Source organism: Vidua macroura, chromosome 2 (genome assembly GCF_024509145.1).
Source record: "Vidua macroura isolate BioBank_ID:100142 chromosome 2, ASM2450914v1, whole genome shotgun sequence".
In the NCBI taxonomy this organism is placed as follows: domain Eukaryota; kingdom Metazoa; phylum Chordata; class Aves; order Passeriformes; family Viduidae; genus Vidua; species Vidua macroura.
In genome coordinates, this window is record NC_071572.1 from 55,526,905 (window position 1) to 55,534,064 (window position 7,160).

The following is a 7,160-nucleotide window of genomic DNA, read 5'->3' on the forward strand; positions in this document are numbered from 1 at the left end:
GATAAGCACTAGAAAGGCATGATTCCTGTGTCCTTGGATTCTTTGCTAGTCAATCCATTGTTCATCTAGCTGGACCATTGCTAGAACTAACATGATATTATTAATTTCTGTCTAATCACAGAATCACAGAATGGATAAGATTGGAAGGAACCACTGGGGTCTATCTGGTCCAACCAGCCTGCTTAGGCAGGGTCACCCTAGAGCACCTGTCACAGATTTGCGTCTGGCCAATTTGCTCCAGTGCTAGGTCACCCACAGAACAAAGTTCTTCCTCATGTTCAAGGGGAATTTCCTGTGTTCCAGTTTCTGCCTGTTGCTTCTTGCCTTGTTCCTTGGCATCACCAAAGAGATTCCGGCTCCCTCCTTTCAGATACTGATATACATTGCTGAGGTCCCCTCTCAAGTTGCCTCTTCTCAAGGCTGAACAGGCTCAGCTCCCTCAGCCTTTCCTCGTAAATCAGGTGCTTCAATCCCCTAATCATTTGTTCCTGGACATCCACTGAACCTGTTCCAGGAGTTCCATGTCTCTACTGTACTGAAGAGCCAAGAACTGGACACAGCACTCCAGATATGGCCTCACCAGGGATGAGCACAGGAGCAGGATCTCCTCCCTTGACCTGCTGGGGAAATGCTCTCCCCAGTGCAGCCTGGGATGCCATTGACACTGTTGAACACAAGGACAATGCTTACTTATGGACAGTTTGTTGTCCACCAGGACACCTAGGTCTTTCTCCAGAATAGTCCAATAGGAAATTTTTTTACAGACCTGTTTGTTTCTTTACTGGAAATATTTAATGTTTCAAAATTTTTCAGTTTGTTTTCTATTCCTATAAGATATTTTTTAAATATCTGTAATATAAATTTTTATGATCAAAAGGTTGCAATTGGAAAGATAAAATCTTATCATTGCTATGATACCTATTATATCAGGAAGCCCTAGTTAAACAAGATGCAAAGTGATCTGTGATCCAGAAAAAGAAACATTTTAAGACTTTGACATTTTCCTTAACTTCGTAATTTATTGATAAGCACTACCAGCACCCAGTGACATCATACCTGTCATCTGAACCACAAACTTCAAAAATTCTACATATAAATATACTTGCTCAAAATTTTTGTACAACCATGAGTAATTGAGCATGCAGAGTATTCCCTGTGAAATGAATATAGATAAAACAGAGGAAGTCCAAGTGTGGTTTAGATAAATCCAGAATCATACTATTTAATTTGCTTATAATAAAAGCATAAAACCAGGTAACATCTGCACCACAACAGGGTTTTATTTTATTCCCTACAATTACAACATCACAGTTACAGGGAAATTCAATATAAATAAGGATTACATCTCATTATGGCATCGAAAGCAAATTATGTGATGTGTATTTAATCTGAATACATACATTCTTATACATATTTGTATTTATATATATATATAAACATCTGCATGATATTGAACAAGAATAGTCCAACATTGTATTAAAAAGAGGAATAGAAACAATTTATTTCTTTGCAATTCAATTTAGAAATAAGCACACTTAACAATTCTGCTATTTGAACCACAGAAAATAACACAGAAGTGATGATTGCATTTAATAAATATGGAGAAGTTGCAAGGAAGGAGAAAACATTGGTTTCGTTTTCCATTTTTCCCCCAAGACAGTTACAAATTTGAATCCAAAGAGGAAACAGAATTATTCAGATAATTATGTATATGTTTTGCATTTTCAGAAGCTCATTGCCCACCATAACCATTTTCTGCTGTGGGTTTCTGTGGCTAAAATATCACAACAGAAGAAAGCTCATACATTTAAATAAGAAAAAAAAAGAAAATGTTTATTATTTTGTGATTATGCATCTACATGTTTTCCCAATTAATTTTTCCCAAGCAAATAATTCAGTTTGCCAAAAGGCTAAGGGTAAAACAGGTGTAATTTACATGAAATGTTTAGCTCAGAGTAGGAACAGAAATACAATAATAATGATCTCCAAATCAAGTGGAACATCAAAGGGCTCTATGCTGGTATCTGTCCTCATTAATATTCCTATGAAACACCTGCAGAAGGCAATGGAGTGCACTGGCATCAAGCTTGCAGGTACACAGCTGCAGGTTGTAAGTCAATATATTGAAGGGTAGAGCCACCCAGAGGATTATAAAAAGGGTGTCAAAATGAATTAACAGAACATTTTGAAAGGACAAATGCAAAATTCAGCATCTGGATTGTATATACTATGATGCAATGAAAACATTTTGTTTAAATAATTTGAAAATTTAACCAATTTCTTGCCTGAAAAGGCTAAAGATTTATGATTCCACATCCATATAGTGGAAAATCATAAATACATATATCTGTGTGATTGCGGGTAAGTGCTTAAGGGGGGAAAAAAGACACAGGCAATAAAAAAGTTAATTTACAAAGAGGATCATCCAAGTATAGTCCACTACCTACCTGAAAGAGTCACATATTTTTATGAGAGAAATTGTGACATTTCCTTTTTGCTAATATTGAAGAACATGTTAATGAGTTATTATTTTATTTTTCATTCAGATGGAGAAAAATATATGGAATGAAATAAAATCCTTATTTATTTATTTTTATCCTATGCAGAATAATTTTATTTTTTAATCTCAGATAATCTATAATCTCAAGAAATCAGCAATAAAGCACACCTTAAAATTATGTTTCTGAGATTTAAGTATTCTAATTTCTGACCCATCCCATCCTTTGAAGTCTATGTTTATTTTTCCATAGTTCTTCATTAGGATAAACCAGAACTTTTTATTCTAGACAGCTCCCTACAAAAATTGTTGATAATCTACAATTTCAAAGTGTCCTCAGGAAAGTAATTTTTCTTTTCCTACCTGAAAAAGGTGCCAAACTCATCATGATTTTTATGTTTCTGATAAGATTGTTATGTAAAGACAAAGCTGCTTTTAATATAGACATAGACTATATTTTTCCTCATAAATTAACTTCAAAATTCAAGACCATATCTTCTACTTTCAACATCTTGATATTACTAAATATTAAAGATAACTGAGTCAAGATGCTCATAACATGTACATATATTTCATGACTCATATGTTAATTTCTAACTTCATTAAATTTATCTTCAGATGGCAGGTATATAGGGAAGACTGCCTTTAAATAGTTAGCAGAACTGTATCTTAAAAACTTAGCAATGTCAATCCACTGACACTGCTTTGTGTTACCTTTGGTGAATTAATCCCCATCAAATGAATGGTAGTGGTGTCTTTATGCCTAAATCTTTGTTAAAAAGTGTGAACATTAAGATGGATCAGAAGACTGCAGTAATTATTTGGATTGTCTTTACTCAGATTTACATTAATTCCAAATGATCCTGTCACAAAATGCCAGAATTTGACTTAAAGAAAGGATTATACATAGATTAGCTGTCCTATTTAAAGAAAAAAGGAAAAAAAGACACAAAAGGAAAAAAGGAAAAAAAGAACCAGACACACACATGAACAAATGTGTGTACTAGATATAACATTGTGGAATTATTTTTATTAGCTCTTTATAGGGTATCCTATAAGATATAATGATTAGATACATTGCATTTAAATGCAATTCAAACAGGTTTACAAATAACTGAAATATTAAATAATTTCTATTCCATAGATTACAAGAAACTAATAATCTTCAAAATGGATATGAATGATGAAAATAATGTAAGGAGAAAAAATGAGGAGTATTACAAGGGTGATATTGGCATGGCAAGTATACTATTTGCTTAGTGATATGAGGCTGGTTTACTAGTCTTATATACTTTAGCAGAGTGTGTTAAAATGATGGTACTCAAAATCATATAACAAGAAACAACAGGAAATATGATTCTAAGAAAGGATTTTAAAGGGGTTGTTGTGCATTTTTTGACATATATTTTGTAATGTTTTCCCACTGTACACAGATATCACTCTACATGTGAACTCAGTTAAGGGTTTCATTTTCACATCTCCTTCAACATTACCTTTCACGTTCCAGTTTGTAGGAAAAGACCTTTTGAGCTGCAAAAGCAATGTTGGAAAGCAAATTATTCTTTAGGTTCACTGACCTGTCCCAAATACAACTGATTTTTTTCTGAAAACATTTGTTATACTTAATCCTTTGGGAGCAAATAACTAAAACTATATTAGCTGTACTTTTAATTAGTTTATTTAAATTTTTAGAATAGGTTTATGTGGGAGAGGATTATTTCTAACTTTACCTGGCAATTGTATACTTTAATTTATGTTTAGTTCTCAGATGTAGGTTTTTCTAATGCAGTTCTATGCTTCAGCACTAATTCTTTTTTAACTAACACTGTTTTGATTTTTTTGTGAAAGCCTTTGACTGCAAAATAATTTTACTTGTTTTTCCTGTGTTTCTGTTTTATTATATTTGAAGCTGGTTTTATGTCAAATACTTAGAAAATCATAGGTGAAAGAGGATTTAACAATTAAGATTGGTAAATGGGATGCTGGCAGTATTTATTATTAAATTATATAAAATAAATTTTCTAGCTGAAAAATCTAAAGATGATCAACAATTCATAGAAAAATAGAATCATAGACTAGTTTGGTTTGGAAGAGACATTTAAAAGTCATTTAGTCCTGCAATAAGCAAGGACATCTTTTACTAGATCAGGTTGCTCAGAGCCCCATCTAACCTGTCCTTGAATGTTGCATGGATGAAGCAACCCCCATCTCTGTGGCCAGCCCTGTTCCAGTGTTTCACCACTCTCATTGTAAAAAATGTCTTCCTTATACCTACTTTGAATCGACTCTCCTTTAGTTTAAACCATTATCCCTTCTCTTACTGAGAAGGGGCTTGCTAAACAGTCTGTCCCCATCTTTATTTGTAATCTCCCTCTAAGTACTGGAAGGCTTTACCTGGACCCTTCTCCAGGCTCAACAAGCCCAACTCACCCAGCATTTCCTTATAGGAGCGCTGTTTTCCATCCCTCTGATCATTTTTACTAATCTAACAAAAAGGTAATTCTGGAAATATTTTTAAAACAAAAACCCCATGCTTTCTTACCTAATGTTCATTTTTACTTGAACATAAGAAAATAGGTGGTGTCAAATACATAAGGTTATAATTGAAGTAGAAAATGTGTAGAGAATGGAAAATTCAGGCAAAAGTCAATGGAATGTCAGGAGTAAGGGGATAATGAGCAGATCTTCTTACTTGTTCATTTTATGAGTAGAAATTTTAATATGACTTCTCACTTATTTTTTTGCCTAAGGGTCATGGTGGACAGGACCTTCAGGCTTGACCTTTTTTATTAGAGGATGGTGTGAATTTGCCACAGATTCACATAGGTAGAATATTAGACTACAAACAAAGCAGTTGCTGGAAGAATTGTAATATCAGTTGCAGAGGTGTTTGAGGATTTTTTCCTTTTTTTTTTCCTCACAATCCTTGAAATTTCAGAGCATTATTTTTCTTTTCTCTTACAATATGACATTGAAGAGAGGGGGTCTCTTGGAAAAAAATTTGTGCAGTATGAACACTTTGCATGATCGCTATCAAAAATCTAAGGGGGAAAATGTTTGTTTGGTGTTTTTAGGTTTTTTTCTTCAGAAATATACTGTGTGGAATATCAGCTCTGATGCTGGAAGTCTTTATTTCTCTGGAAGTTCAGCCTTCCTGAATTGAGAATACAATTTTCTATGGCCTGAAAGTTGAAGTGACACAGATATTACCTGGGGTGAACAACTCAGAAGTCTGTCACTTTGCAGACACCACAAATTTGGAGGGCAGGAAACTGTAGCTAAGTTTCAAGTAAAGAGTTCCTCTACTTGTACCTTTCCTTCCAAATGAATTGCAGGAGAGTGGATCTATTCAAGCTCTGATCCAGTGCCAGTGCTTCTCTGGTTTAACTTTCTATAATAGTTCTCAGTATACATGTGCACGTGTATGGATAGAGTGCCTAAAGGAGTACTACTGCATGAGTATCTCTCTTCCAAACTGAAAGAAAATGGTAATATTCACTGATGTTAGTGACATTAAACACCACTACATAATGAAACACTAATTGAATGTCCTTTTTGTGTGAGATAATCGTTAAGACTCTATGTGCTCCTTTTCTTCCTGGAAAATAATAGAATCAATTAAAAGTGCAGTTTTGAAAGAAACTATCCAAAAGCTACTATACTGCAATTCTTCATGTGATTAGATAGTACTGAGAAGATAGCATCTTGTAAGAGTGTTTAAAAATTGGATCGTAATAAAAGAGTTCAGATTAAATGCTTTGGATATGGTACAGAGATACACTGCATTACAATCAACTACTGATTAGTTTCAAATTTTACTTCTAGATACCAAACATCACAGTATTTTGGTGATGGTGTGGGCCCAATTTAAACTCTGTGATCTAAAACAGAAAACTGCATATTTATAAGAAGGCTTTTAAATTTGACGTCACAGAAATGTGCTCTAATCAATCTATATAGGATAATGCTTCCTTCCTAGTTTCTTTGAATATCAGCAATTTTACTCCTAAACTTGAGATTAATGTACTTAAAATTGAAAAAAAAACATGGTTGTGAATAATCTCTAATATTTCATTAGTCTTCCTCTCAGTCTAAGGAGATGAAAAAACCCAGCAATAATTTTGGAAAAAGGAAAAAAAAACCACATTTTCCCTTGCATTTTAGCTGGCTAAATCAAATATAATTTTATTTTTGCCTTGCTTTTAATTATGAAAACTCATTGTAAGCATTTTGTGTTGGAAGATTGTAGACACTTTGCATGAGAGTAATATATATTTTAGATTGACATTCTTAAATATCCTGTTGAAGTAAATGTAAATGCAGAATGCACATGAAAGAAAGAATATTCATGCTCACCAGTATACTTAATGTATTATTTACCTAAGGTACTGGAATAACTCTTAATTTCAATAATATCTGAATAATTCCCTAGTATTCCAATTCTATGAGCTCAGCTAGTCACAAAATGTGAAAACAAAGTGAAGATAAAAAAATAAAGCACAAATGGAATTTGGGATGTGCTTTTATTTTAAATTTCTTGTTGTATAACAACTGGCACTACGATGTCATTCCCATTGTGTTTGTGTTGCCTCCAGCCTGAAAGGCTCTGAATCTGACAGTCTTACAGAGTTTATTTATGTTTCCCCTCAGTGTAATTTGGCTC